The sequence below is a fragment of the Phallusia mammillata genome, chromosome 5 (assembly GCF_965637545.1).
Source record: "Phallusia mammillata chromosome 5, kaPhaMamm4.hap1.1, whole genome shotgun sequence".
Lineage (NCBI taxonomy): Eukaryota > Metazoa > Chordata > Ascidiacea > Phlebobranchia > Ascidiidae > Phallusia > Phallusia mammillata.
Window position 1 is genome coordinate 15,920,268 of NC_137256.1, and position 16,157 is coordinate 15,936,424.

The following is a 16,157-nucleotide window of genomic DNA, read 5'->3' on the forward strand; positions in this document are numbered from 1 at the left end:
GCATAAGTTAATAATGGTCAAAATATTATAGCCGATCATCGTTACTTAGAATAAGTTACTTGTCATTTACATGAAGTTAAAAACTGTTGGTCACGCTTTGATGACTACGTGTTTGTTCGTTTCTTTAGGAATGTCAAACATGGGGAAGCAACCGTTAAAATCTTTTGTTGCTATATGCTGTGCAACTGAAAACTGATAGTAGGGATTTAGATCATGTACGCTTTAACAAAACCTCGGGGACAAATAAATTTGTAAAAAGTATTTTGTCGATTATTCATTATATATTTCATCAGGTGCATCCCTTTTGGTGACGTTGAACTGTGAAGACGACATAACATGTAATCAGTTCGTACAAGGCGTTGAGGAGATTTCTGATGGGACTTCTAATCTAACACAGGTTCCAAGCATCACAGTAATAGGTTTGTATGGCACAGTGCAATGTTTGTGTAACATTTCAACTGTGCGCATTATCCCAAGTGAAAATTTTATATAGCTATACCTTGTTCGATATTTTCCTAAATTTTTCTTCATTTTGCGAAAATGTAGGTTATGTAAACATAGAAACAAATAGTTTAGGAGAAATGCACTTACTATACGCAAGGTAAATATTACTGGTGTTTCAAGGTAAACATAATTCGTCAATATAAACCATATTTTGTATTTTTTTGCCCGTTTAAATAACAAAAAGCAAGTAAAAGAGTTCAGGCTTTACTTCCTGTGGTGATATATTAGTGTTCACTTAAGTATATGTCTACTTTTGTACTTCGATAAATGATTTTTGTTTTTTGAATCAGCTAAAATACGTTTCCAAAAAATAGAAACAAAATAAATACGAAAAATGTCAAGAGCTATCTGTAAAAATTGAAAGGCACTTTACCACGGATGCCCCGAAATGACAAAACGGTATTTAGTAACGCAACTAAAAAAAATGTGCAATGTGTGTTTTAGATTATAACGAATGCAATCTAATTGAGTCGGTGTGTTCCGCAAACGCTACATGTCAAAATGTCTTTGGGACCTTTTTATGTCAGTGCAATTCTGGATTTCAAGCTAGCGGCGTTTCAGGCTCACAAATTTTGTGCACAGGTAAAACATTGTTTTTTACCGATATCTTATTGTGTTGTGCGCTCGTATCTATCAAATGAATTATTTCTAGATATCAATGAATGCGAAAATGGCACACTTAATACATGCCCAAAAAACTCTCAGTGCACTAACTCGATCGGCGGATTCTCTTGTACATGCAACGCAGGCTACAACAACATAAATTCGACATCGGATTTAAATTGCACTGGTAATCTTGACTGTCTGTTTCATTTGAAAAGCACAAGATTTGGAATGTAAATTCCTGAATAATACGTGCAGATATAAACGAATGTGAAGCCTTGATTGAAAACAACTGTTCGGAAAATACACGTTGTATTAACTTTGGAGGTGGATTTCGTTGCGAGTGCAATCCAGGCTACGTAGATAACGATCTTACGTTACCACCAGGAACCAGCTGCACAGGTAGAGTTGGTTGCAACATTCAGCAATTGTTCAAAAGTTTGTGAAAAATTTAACGTTTGCAGACATCGATGAATGTGTTGATGATACGTTGCACAATTGTACAAGCAGCTTTGACTGCGCCAACTTTATTGGTGGGTTCAGTTGCAAATGTGGTGAAGGATTTATATCAAGTGATCCGAGATTTCCTGATGTAAATTGTATAGGTATGTCACATTTTTACAATTTGTTCTGGTACTTATTGTTTTTACCATATTTGGGGTGGCGGTTTTCTAAACTATAGTTGTATTTAAAAAATCCGCACGACCATTTTAGTTTTAAACATACATTGCGTTTCAGTATTATGCTTAAAATGGCCAGAACCTGATTTGTGCCATTAAATACGCCTGTTTAAGCGTCAATTGCAACCAAACTTTACGAAGTTTGCTAATACGGGTTTGAAATAAGTACTATGTGAGATTGGAGCAGTTTTTCATAATTTGACAACCTCTAATTTTTAAAAATTTTAGAAACTTTGGTTAGTCATTAAATATTGCTTATACTGTACGACCTTTTTAAACAAAAAATATTTATCCATTAAGAATAGACTAACACGTAACCTACTTACAAAAATCAATACGTACGTACCACTGTGGAAATATTCACTGGACAGAGGTCTAAGGCGAAAAATCGCTAAGTTAAATTTTATGGCAAGATTGTGTTATTTAACAAATATTTCTGTAACCACTTTTCAGCGATTACAACCGTGCCAATAGTTGATACAACACCAACTTTAGCTGTAACTGACGCAGCCACATCAATTGCCACAACGAAAGGTATCGGTTTACGCTGGTTGGTTTTCTGGTAACATTATTAACTTGATTTGTACTTGTTAATCTTCCAACGAAAATTTAACTCGTTAATATGCTTTTGTGCCAAGCATAATATTCCATAACCCTTCTGCTCTTTTAGTAAATCTGTTTAACAACCAACCCATTACTAGTAGAGTGTCTGTTAGGAAACTGTAGTTTTTATACCCATGTAGACAACGTTCCTTTTTGCACTGCAGTTACAGACATTGTTGCTGTTACGAAAGACACTGTGACTGAGTTTGAATTGACGAATTCTATGCAAGAAACTACCTCAGTCAGTACCGCACTTGATACGGCGAAAACAACCATACGTGTAACAAATACATCAGATACTAATGCAGTTAGCACAACACAGAAAGTCACTGTTCAGGATAAAACTGAAAGTTTTACAACACCGCATACAACTACAGCTAGTACTGTACAAGAGACGACTACAATCGTCACCACACAAGATATAACTACAGACGTCTTTACAAAAGATGCCATTACAGCTGTCACTTTAAAAAACATAACTACTGCCGTAACCACACTAGATATGACACATGTCGTCACTCCACAAGATAAATCTACACAAGTCACTACACAAGGTATAACTACACAAGGTATAACTACAGACGTCACCTTACAAGATATAACTACACAAGTCACTACACAAGGTAGAACTACACACGTCACCACACAAGGTAGAACTACAGACGTCACCACACAAGACATGACTACACAAGGTAGAACTACAGACGTCACCACACAAGATATAATTACACAAGGTCGAACTACAGACGTCACCACACAAGATAGAACTACACAAGGCATAACTACAGACGTAACCACACAATATATAGCTACACAAGGTAGAACTACAGACATCACCACACGAGAAATAACTACACAAGGTAGAACTACAGACATCACCACACAAGAAATAACTACACAAGGTAGAACTACAGACATCACCACACAAGAAATAACTACACAAGGTAGAACTACAGATGTCACCACACAAGATATTACTACACAAGGCATAACTACAGACGTCAGCACACAAGATATAACTACACAAGCCATAACTACAGACCTTACCACACAAGATATAACTACACAAGGTAGAACTACAGACGTCACCACACAAGAAATAACTACACAAGGTAGAACTACAGACGTCACCACACAAGATATCACTACACAAGGCATAACTACAGACGTCACCACACAAGATATAACTACACACGGTATAACTACAGACGTCACCACACAAGATATAACTACACAAGGTAGAACCACAGGCGTCATCACACATGACATGACTACACAAGGTAGAACTACAGACATCACCACACAAGAAATAACTACACAAGGTAGAACTACAGACGTCACCACACAAGATATTACTATACAAGGCATAACTACAGACGTCACCACACAAGATATAACTACACAAGGTAAAACTACAGACGTCACCACACAAGATATAACTTCACAAGGTCGAACTACAGACGTCACCACACAAGATATCACTACACAAGGTAGAACTACAGACGTCACCACACACGATATAACTTCACAAGGTCGAACTACAGACGTCACCGCACACGATATAACTTCACAAGGTCGAACTACAGACGTCACCACACTAAATACATCTACAGTTACAACACAAAATACCTCAAAAAGCGTCACAACTCAAGATACGACGAAGTCACATACGACAGAAGATACAGTTTGGGCCAAAACAACAGTAGCCAGTGCAATTGAAACTGTCACGACACCAAAGTCATCTCCAACCACCGCGGGAGATGTATCGACGGCAGTGGTAACTTCCGATTTCGGCCTAGAAAGTACAACACAAAAGAGAACCTCTGCCACAAAACAAACTTTAATAGCAAACGGCACAATCCCAGAAGCCGATACGGCGAGTTCGATGCCATATACGTCTGCAGTAATCACAATGGCTACCTCGGAAGCTACCACAACACTGCACGTAAATGAAAAAAGCACAGTATCTGTTACAACAACTGAAGAAACACAACCGTTTACCACCAGATCCAGCAAATCATACTCGTCGAATACAACCGTCGAATTTGATACTAGTGATGCCGACACCACACCTTTTACAGCCACAGCTGGTACACCATATACAGCTAAATTACCAGAAACAACTATGGCGGAAAGTAAAGAACAAACACCCACTTTACGAGACGTAGATACAACTGCTACCAGTGAAGGGCAAGAAAGAGAAGATGTAGGCACTACAGAAGATATACCGATATCAACCCTTAACGACACATTAGGTGGCAGGACAACACTATATATGTCAACAAATGCCGCCTTTGGGAAAACAACTTCGGTCAACATTATTGAAACGTCTAAAGCAAACACTGAAAGCACTTCTGATTCCACAAGCATAGAACTTTCTTCGTTTTTTGTAGCACCTACAGCGTTTACGCATGTTACTCTGAGCACTATGAACACAACAACAGAGGCAAATGTAACTGGTACATTGCAAGAAACTGTCTCAGGGGAAAGTATTACAATTAACACTGATTTATCTACGACCGCCACAATCGAAGACACCACAGTTCGTATGCCCGCCACTAATGCAGGTACCGTACTTAGCACAGTGCAAGAAGTATCCGCAACTGTATCCAAGGTTGCAAATAACACTATATCAGGAAGTTCTGTGCACACCACTGCACAAGCAGACAGCCTGACCCAGGAAGAAATTACAACAAGGTCTGCATTTAAAACAACCCTGGAAATCACAAGTCAACAAACCACAGGTAGACACTTACAGCATAAAATTCTATATGCACCAAACAATTTGCGAAATCGTCCAAATATAACACGAAACTTACATATAGGTTAAGATATACCACAAATTGCATTACTTTACTTCTGTAGTTTACTTTAAACTTGCGTAGCCTATTTTTTCCACTTGTGCTCTTTCCTGCTTCTATAACATAGCCAGCAATAATTTTGCTTCTAACGGTTTGCAGTTGTTGCAGATGTAGCACGCTCACTTTTGCTTGTTTTAATTAAACTTCTGACTACGTAGTCCTTCCTTTAGCATCTACCGTCAGCGCAACTTCTGAAATGAACACCACAGCAGCTCCATCTGTTGGCACTGTGGAAACTACACCAGTTATGAGCACTACTGAGGCAACCACAATCGACACCACCTCACACGTTACCAACATGACTACCAGTGCCGAAACCACTACTCAAGCAACCACCAATCAACAACCATCAACGATCATTCCGACCACTACACAAACCACAAGCACAACTACCATTACTACCGACACGACCACCACAGCTACCACAACCAGTGCAACCACCAGAGCCACCACAACCAGTGCAACCACCAGAGCCACCATAGCTACTACCCCCACAACGACAGCATCAACCAATGCGGTTTCAAATTCCCCTGAGGTAAGATTTGTAACAAGTTGTCCAAGTGCCTCTTCAGATGTTCGTTCTCTCACAATGAAGTGATGGAAATTTTGCTTTAAATATCTTAATTAAACCAATTGAGTTCTATTGATTGATTTATTAATTAAGTATTTTTATCCAGTCAACAGCACCACCCGTTCCATCGAATCTTACTAACGACAACGTTGTTCAAATGGCGAATATGTGGGAGGATCGTTCAATCCAATACTTAATGGGTGGTATGTATTTTGAATTTGTTTCTTTAACAATGTTTTAAATTCTCCCATCTACTTTACCCTTAAAGGAAGTTTAACGTCGGAGGAAACAATGAACATTGTCCTGGGTATAATGGCGTTTGCAGATCCTGTAACAGAAGTTAATATAACCGAAGAGGTCGCCAGAACCGTTTTTAGAGTCATTGATTTACTTGGTTCGGTTCCCGGTAAATAATTTATGTTACCCCACAGATAAAAACAATTCAAGTCGTGTTTAACGACTTTGTCTTTTCTTTTAGATTTAGAAAGTAATGTTGCCTCTGCAATTATAAGCGTAACAGAAGTTTTACTTAGTAACATAACGTTGGAAAACGGATTTTTTGAATTGGAACTCGACAATTTGTATGTTGGTGCTATTGACGTTGGTGCCGACGGGGAAACAGCAAGTAAGTAAAATAAAGTGTGAAATACTAACTGTTTAAAATGGCGATTTCTAAATTTGTGCAGTGAGAAATTTTTCCCTTGGTGGTGGGTTTAACAGTACAATTGAGCAATCAACAAGTCCCACAATCAGTCTTCCTACAGATTTGTTCGCTATGTTTACAGAAAGGGTAAACTCTACGCTATTTAAAACAATTCACAGGAAAGATTTACAAAATTACGTTCTGGGTTTCTATTTAAAGGAAAGAATTTCATTCACCGCATACGAAGACGCCACATTGTTTCAAGCACCAAGTGTTGTCCCAATATCCAACAACAGTACGAGTATTGCGAATCGGAATCAAGCTGTTATAAACAGTGGAGTTATTGGTGCAACTGTAGCAGACATGGTAATCCGAGATTTACCCAGTCCAGTACAAATATTGTAAGGCATCTGTAGCTTAGCGCGCTTTTTTATTTTTAAAATTTAATATATTTTAAAGGCTACCGCTTATTCAAAACGCGTTTGAACCAGTTGATCAGGGCAACAGTACCGAGGTTCGAATGTCTATTTACAATCCCCGATGCGTTTTTTATGACATGGAACGGGGAGAATGGTCTGAGGAAGGTTGCGTTACTGTGCAAATGCCGGATGCAGAAAATGGCGTCCTGTGCCAATGCAATCATCTGACCAGCTTTGCTGTTCTTATGGTAATATTTTGTTTATCACGACCATGTGTGAACAAATCCCAATCTAAATATTAATTAAATCTAAATTAAAACGGATGCAAAAAAATTTCTCAGAGCGTGGAAACTTCGATTCATGACAGTGTTCTCAACATTTTAACGTACATCGGTTGCGGATTATCAGTTGTCGCTCTATTTTGTACAATTCTAACGTACACTATGTTCAGGTACGAAATTAAAGTCATATATTTGGTGATGTAGTGTGCTTGAATTTAGCGAGTTATCAATTTAATTGGTCACCTTTTGATTAGTGTCCATGTTAACTTTTTGCAGGCCTTTGCGGAAGCATAAATCGAAACGGATTCTCGTTCATTTTTGTATTTCTTTGTTTGGAGTGTATGTGACATATATTTTGGGAATTGCAGCGTCACTGCCTAGCAACGATCAGCAATGCGTTGCGGTAAGTCGGACAAGAAAAAATTCTCCGGGGTAAACCCAGACACCTAATCCCGTAGCTCTTTTTACGACCTCACCTTTGAGCCAATGCAATGTTGCGGTAAATCATAGGGTGCTACTCGCGTTGTGTGCAGTAGTCGCAACAGCAAAACAAAGTGTGTTAAGGAATAAAAAGGGATATTTCCAATTAAATTCTTTTTTGAACAACATGCTAATTGAAAAGTTGATTACACGACAGACAGAAATAAAAGCATGTATTTCATAATATTACCAAAGTGTTTTAGACACGATGCACGTCAAAAAAGTCAAACAGTAAACTGGGAATAGCGGCAATCGCTGGTCTCTCGTGTGAAACGGCGATAATGATAGCCATCATTACGAAATGTTAAACGGCTGAAATATGTGAAAGTGACGGGTGGAAGAACAAGTTTTTTTGTGAATCAGTGATCCGAAAACTGTGTCTGTTCAATTTTGTTCTTAGCTCAGATTAGAGTGGACGGGTGCATCAAAAAGTGTATAAGCTTTAATTTGTTCTCTTTGTGGTGAGACATATCATACAGAGACAAACTTTAGTGTTACAATCACCGTTTTACAAAAGGCTCTGCCAAACTACCCCTATAGCAGCTGACGAACGCATCAGATTATTTGTGCTCTCACTGCACGTTCACATCGTTTTAAGGTTCTTGGGCAATCAAGCGTCAAGCAGAGGAGAATCGATCGTTTACAAACAACAATTTGCAGTATTTTTTACCAAACGTGAACCCAATGGAATTTAGTAATTGGAGTTTTTTTGCAATGACCTTAAACACCAAGGGGGATTCCATCACTAACCATAAGCAAACAGAACAAATATCTTGTTGTTTTGGTTCTCCAACTGCCTTTTAAACACCACGAAGTATTTTCGCAATCCGTGGTTAACAGCAAATTAAAATATAGAGTTTTACTAAAATCTAGTTGACAGAATATTTGATAAAAAGATTCTTACAAAGAATCAATCATTCAAAGTCAGCACAAGACAAAAAATAATCAAAACCAATCAAAACATCAAACAATGAAAAGCTGCGTAAACATGACAACACCAGTGGAAAGCCTAGAAAAGAGATTGGTAAAGTCCTTTGGGGTTACTAAAAATAGGCTCTGTAACATTCTGTTCGGCCATCAAAGGGGAATTAAAATTATGTTTTGGTATAGATGTGAAGTATCTTTCATACATAATTTTACGTTTTGTCTTTCAGTCGGGATTTTTCATGCAGTTTTTCACCACATCTACGTTTTCTTGGATGTTCATAGAAATTTTGGACATGTATTTGATGTTTGTAAAAATTTGGAGTACAGTTCGGCATTATGTGAGAAAGTCGTGCATTTTTGGTTGGGGATTTCCTGCCGTGCTCTCCATCGTGACGCTTGGTGCTCACTTCGGTCTTGTCAACAATCATCCACGCGACGAATATTTACGAATGTATCCGATGTACAGACCAACAGTTGTGTAAGTTTGGTTCTAGACATCTTAAAATCTTTATTGTACCCAAAATCTTGCACACAAAACACTGTTCACGTGATTTCGAACAGTTTACGTTTTGAAACGGCACATGCAATTGCCCATCGAAGGTTGTCGGGTTGCAACAAATAATATTATTTACCCCTAAAGTACGTAACAGGTGTTTTCGTTGGCTTCAACAGGTGTTGGTTGACCGAACTATCAATGTACTGGGCTTTCCTTGTACCAATGGGAGTAATAATGTTGGTCAATGTTTGCTTGTTTTCGATTGTCCTGTATCACGTGACCTGTAAGCGTTCCAAAAGCAGTTTGACGAGAGTCAGAAGCAGCGCCAGGGGAGTGAAGGTATGTATCACTGCAACCAGAATAAGTGACAATCAAAATTGTGTGTAAAATTAGATGTAAAACGAACGACACTTGACTGCGCGTTTTAGTGTGTTCATTGAGGAGCAGAACTTTTCAACCTTATTCATCCGGCCCATTTTAGCAACCAAATGTAACTGACGACCACCAAAACAATTTCATTGTGTTTTTCACAATATTGTGTTCAAGTTGTGGCCAAAAAAGGTCGCGAGTTCTTAAATATTTTTTACGCAACTGGTTAACCTGTCATGCCATACCATCATGTTTAATAAGAATCTTGTTTCATCCAATGTTACTGTATGTTTCTAAGTTTCTTTTTCCATACCGCGAAGGGTGTCTAGTCCAGGGGCGGGGAACCTTTTTGTTTATAAAGACAGCCAAATGATTTGTCGACACTCGTTTAGGCCGCATAGACTATTTCCCAGATCAAGGACAGTGATGTTCAAACTTTTTGACTTACCATTTCCTCGTAGAGTTATAGGACTTACGGTCCAAGCTAATTAAAATTCCTCACTCCATTTTCACCTTTACTACAACATTCAGGATTAATTTAACCTAGAAATTGGCTTGTTTACAAATATCAATGATCTAAGAGCAGCTTGTGACATCACAGACGAGTTTAACACATTCGATTATGCGCAAACAATTGTTCTTTCGTAACACTTTCGTAATTGTTAATTGTTCTTTTCGTATCGTAGAAACTTGGGTTTTTGGTAGTCCTATGGAAGAATTAACCATTTGATCTCGTTTAAAAATGTTTGGTCTTGAAGACCATTGGTCTTGTTTGAAAACCTCTGCCCTAGAACTAATCAAATAGTAATGTGGAATAAAGGTCAAAAAATACGTTTCTGTCTATTTTTCAGCGCCTGGTGCAGCCTGTAATATCAAGTTATCAACATCCTAAAAGTGTATTTCGCCTTCGAAGGCCGCACTTAGTGCCCTAAAAGGCCGCATGTGGCCTTTAGGCCGCGGGTTCCCCACCCATGGTCTAGTCCGTTAAACCAATTATTATTATCATCTCCCTAGTCACGTAGCAAAGCATTTATGTTTTGTGATAGTCGTTGACTAGAGATTTTAAATTTTAGTATGCGTTTTGGTACGAACGATCACAAATGTTTTCAAAGTGAATTGCATCTTCTAATGTCTGTTTTATTTGTTATTGTTTGCACAAACCGACAATCGATCTTTTTTTCACATTTAAGTCTTTGCCTGTCACTGATTATTTGTTCACAGGCTCGTCAACATGTGATCAATGCTGCGGCAATTATATTGTTGAGTGGACCAACGTGGGTCATTGGTTTTCTCATCAATATCGATCCAAATCAAGATGGCGTTGTGCGAAGAATATTGTCGTATCTGTTTGTAATTTTCAACGCCTTTCAGGTTCGAAGATGTTATAAATCTTGGTGTTTGCTTTTTAGAAATTTTGAATGTGATAAACGCTTTTAATTTAACTTTTACATTGCGAACACAACAAGAATCTTGAAGTCAATGCGAAGCGTACGATGCGTATAGGGTCACTGCGCCAAACGCATATAACACACATTGGATGATCATAGAAGGACGTATTTAAAAAAATCCAAACTTCTTAATCTTGAGTGATTATCACAGATTAAAAATACTAACAAGCTATACTTTTATTACCAGGGTTTGTGGATTTTCTTGGTTTTTACGATTCGACCCAAGATGGTGCGTAACCAGTGGATAATGTTGTTCCGAAACAGAAGACTAGGCGATGGGAGCACCAGTAGCAGCTGGGGGCGGCGACAATCCAGAAACGTCAGTGGTATTTCAACGATAAGAAATCCATACCTGAAACCCGCTGCCCAGCACGATCACCGAAGAAGCAGTGCGCTATCTGCTACTTCTGTAACCGTATTGAAACACTCGCCTGAAAGTCCTCGGACGCCAATTTCAAATCCCTCAACTCCATCTCCGACCAGCCCGTATAAATACAGATATAGTAGAGAAACGAGTCAGGTGGACAACACAATTGTAAAGCGAAACTCCGTTGCAAGTTCAAACAGCAGTTGAAGAGAATAACTTTGCATATGTAAGTGCTGAATTGTATGCGACATATATGCAATTTTCCGCTTTTGAAACAAAAATATATTGTACATTTGTTTCCTGCTGCTAAATTGGACAAAGCTTGCCTGCCTATCAATGCAATGCTGATGAATGTCTTTTCTTTCTGTGTATATGTGACGAAGTGGCAAATGACCGTGATGTGGCAAGGTTAGGCGGTTTAAATAGATCTAGAAGTTCTTTGTGAGCCTTACATGACATTGTCAACTTTGTTCACAAGTCTATGTAGATTTTCATTTCAAACAACATAATATCTTGTTACATGGTTATTTTTCAGTTCAAATTTAATGGTTTTGTGTACACCAGATACATAGAGTTGTACAAATATGTGTAAGAGGAACTACATATTATTCAAATTGTTATTTTGTGCATATTGTGAAAATAAATGGTTGCCAAACCACAATCATATTTTTTCTTCTTCGAGGATGAACAGAAGAACCTGCTGATAACATTGTTTATCATGCAAGTAGTCTATTGACAAAACTTTTTGTAACCACGTGAAAAAGTAAACTGAAAATTGCGTTAACTTTAATGGCAGGTTTTTTGCAAGTACAAGTCGGCTCTAAATCTTTGCCCCAAGTTCTTAATTTCAAGTGCAAAATAGTTTGGTTGTTAGCTCTGTATTGCCACCATGTGACACTTTTAAGGCAGTTGTTCCCAAACTTGTATTAATATTTTGTCATAAAGGTTGCCTACTTAGGCGCCGAGTAGGCGGTGGCGGGGTGGCGCCGCCACCTTGGGTTTGGAAAGCAAGGTGGCGGCCACCGTGAATATTTTGGTTTGTTGACAGCGGTAGCATGCGAAACATCGTAAAATCTAAAGAAAAATTCGTAAAATTTTGCTTTCAAACGAACGTATGATAGCAACAAAACTTGCCTCAAAACTACAACCGGTTTGGGTTATTGTATTGTTTGGGCTTGTTTATGACATCAAACACACAATGGTTTGTCTGTGAATGTTTGGCCATTATTGTGTACAAAGTACAATGCGAATATATTTAAAAAAATGGTTATTTCAGGTGCTACAAGGCAACGACAACTTGACGAAACATTTTTCAAACGTTGCTAAACCAATATTAAACAGCAACGTGTTCAAACACAAACAATGCTTTAAAGTTAAACATTTCGATTTTTTTCTAAATTTTAACGAACGTGCCGGTCAATGGAAAGTTTGTTGGACTTTGAGCTCTTTGTAGTTTGGCGTTTTAGTGACGTCACGTTGTGTGACGTCATACCTTACGTCCGCCACCTTGCAGTTTTGTGAAACTCGGCGCCAATGGTTGCCTATCACATTTGTTTATCGCTTGTGCTTAACTTTCAAATTTAGGACTTGCAACATATGGCACAGCAGTTTTCGCCTTTATTTAATGCTTAACAATGGCACCTCATCGCATTTTGCATGTCGCCTAAAGTAGGCTACGTATTCTACGCCTAAAGTGCGTTTGAAACTGCTGGGGTTTATTGCAGTACTTGCAAATACTTCAAAGTTTGAAGAAACAACTACAATACTATTTTTTTACACGAAAACATGATTAAAGCTAAATACACAGGTTTTTTTTAACAAAAGTAATAGTTTAGGAGAAATTCTACTAACGTAAGAACTAACACCAGAAAATTTTGCTGAATACCGGTGGATAACGCAAAAACCATTAAATTTAAGAAAATACGAAAAAAAAGTTGACAATTAGGGCTTAAAGGGTTGGATTTGTATGAAAAATAGCAATAATCCCAACTCAGTTCCTAACCCTATCCCAGTTTCACTGTTAATTTAAATAACTTACTCTTTACGCCATCTATCGGTAGTTGTTCTACCTTATCAATTAATTAAAACTTCAAACTTTATATCGCCGACAAAACTTATTCTTTTGTTACTTATGATCGAATAAACGGGAAATGTGTTTAAGGGATTATTCGTGTTCCTTACAAACGCACACATCTTCAGTCGCGGGATCTGACAAAATTTAAGTTCTAACAGGATTTTTAGCTGTTCGGTAATTTGAAAGATGAGCTATTTGCAAAGTAAGGTTTGATGGACAAGGTCGCAAAAATATGTTGTCCTTATTTTCATGAAACGTTCTCGTGGTCCTTTTTGCGTCTTTGTCCTTCGTTTGAACATCGTTCGGTGTGTTTTTTTCTTGCTTGGTTAAGCAATTAAGGCTTTGACCCCAGGGGCACAAATCTATGGCAAATATTATTTTTTTGACATTTAGTTTCCTTTTTTAGAACGATTCCTTGGTACTTTTCTAAAGCACTTAATTGCGGCAAAACCAAGTACGAAACGAGAAAGGTGACTTTCCTATAGATTGTCATTTCACAAATTCTACATCTTCATTAACTATTTGTATAGTTTTTGCATAGTTTTTGCAAGCAAACAGCAAGTGTCGTGCGGATTGGTTTCGGTATAGAAACAATGCGATGACTCCGAAAGACAGTTAATAGAAAACATCAGGCCTATAATTGAGACCTTCATGTACTTTTCACATCATTATAATATTATGCAATAAATAATAAAAAATACTCCCAACCTCTAAAGTGTATAATCTCTAGCAAATTGTTTTTAACTCTGTTTTTTTGATACGTGTAAGTTGACCGACAATAGCCTAACCCAGTGGTTCCCAAACTATGCGCCGCGGCACACTTGTGTGCCGCGAGATGTCATTAGGTGTGCCGCAAAAAATATTGAAATTAAAATCAATCAAGTAGAGTAGTAGTACCAGGTGCTTAGACCACTAGGCCAACATGCTCCACGTCTCTGAGATGTTCAACTAGGCTATTTAACTATGAGAGTGACCTGTATAGCGGCTTTATGACCTCATAGTTAGTGCCTTTGTCAGCTAAAAAAAATATTCAAATGTTCGAAGTGCGCCAAATAATTTTTGTTTTTTCTAAAATGCGCCTTAAAAGAAAAAAGTTTGGGAACCACTGGCCTAACCCCTCGTCACGCGGCGGTCATGCTGACAATGGCCGTTTATTTAAGAGGATTTTGGTTCATATTTTTCTTTTTAAGTTCATCAATGTTTTGCCATACTTTTACAAAACCTAATTATCGCTTAACCAACTTCAAAGTTAACGATAAGATATGATTTTAGAGTTTTAGTAACTGTGCAGCTGCAGCGCGTTTATCATCTTTCCACCATTTGTGCCGTAACGTCCCGACGTTGCTCAGCTATTTCCGGCTGGGTGAATATTTTAGCGCAATTGTGCTGCTACGATTTGTATATCTGGCGAAACAAACTCAACTCAAAACAATCGTTTGACGAACCCAAACTAAAAATGCAGATTCTAACTTAATACTATTTCGGCGCAAAAACAGTGAATTTCTAAATACCAAAAGACTGCTTAGTGCCACATCTATTCATGCATGTAGCAGAGGACCTTCCGCAATGCATTAAACCGCAACAATTGTTAATCAGTGAATAACTCCATTGAGACTTATATGGTAGTGTCTGGCTTTCCAGTTTATACATAGGCTATTATGGGCTGTAAATGTCATCATTGGGCTGATCAGGCTAAAATTTTAAATCACAAGCATGGAACACACTACAAATAACTGTTTAAAATTTCAGCACATTAAGGATTGTGTTTGTGATCTCAAAGATTGGCAAACCCAAAACAAATATTTCGGAGCGAATCAGTGAAAAGGGTGAACTTACAGTTACAACACAGTTTTATAATTTTACGTTTTGGGCCTGTCGGTGAAGCGCTGGGTTATCTAGGGCAGTGCTCTTCAACCTTTTTTGGCTTGGTGAACCCTTAAAGTTGTTGTGACGAACTCATGCATCCTGTTTACTTAAAAAGGTTAACTGAGATAAAAGCGATATAAAAAATCATTATGCATATCATCATGTCAATCAAACCGAACAGAGCTCACAAACATTGCTTAAATTGCTACCAATACTCCAAGCATATGTTCGCGAATTTTCTGTAAAACATAGGAGAAAAAGCTTAAACTCGATGTCCTAATATAACCCGACTGTAACGCAGACACTATCAAACTTAATTGGACACGGGGATAAAACATTAAAAAAGTTTACCTTGGCTCACATCATTTGAAACCTCCATCTTTTTTCTGATATCCTGACAGTCAAATATTAATGGTTCATTAAAAGTTTGTGATGCACCCTTGTATACCTTTTGTACTGGTGCACCCCATGCATATTTTAGTGCACCCTAGGGTGCACCGTGCACACCGGTTGAAGAGCACTGATCTAGGGTTTAAACTTTGGAAAGATTAACTTTGAATAACCAACTAACTAACATTAAGGTAAATTTGTCTTAAACTGGCTTTCTTTAGCACAGAACCCCTTTTTTATTTTGTACTTCTTTCGAAACAGGCGAAAGCTTAAGTGAACAATTAAGTTGCGTTTTGTAACCCAGTGAGCAATATGCTTTCCTAGTTGCAGCGGACTTTTGCACATCTCGTATAAATTTTAACAAACCATGTCGCACGTTTTCACTTCATCTATGATGGTAGAAAACACTTTTAAAGGGCAAAATTTTCTCGCTTTATATCAGTGGCCTAATGCAGTGGTCGTCAACCTATGGGTCGCGACCCAAGTGGGGTCGCCTAAATTTTTTCTGGGGTCGCAATAAGTCGCTTTAATTTATTGCATTTTAAAATTTATTACAGAAAATAAAACTAATATTA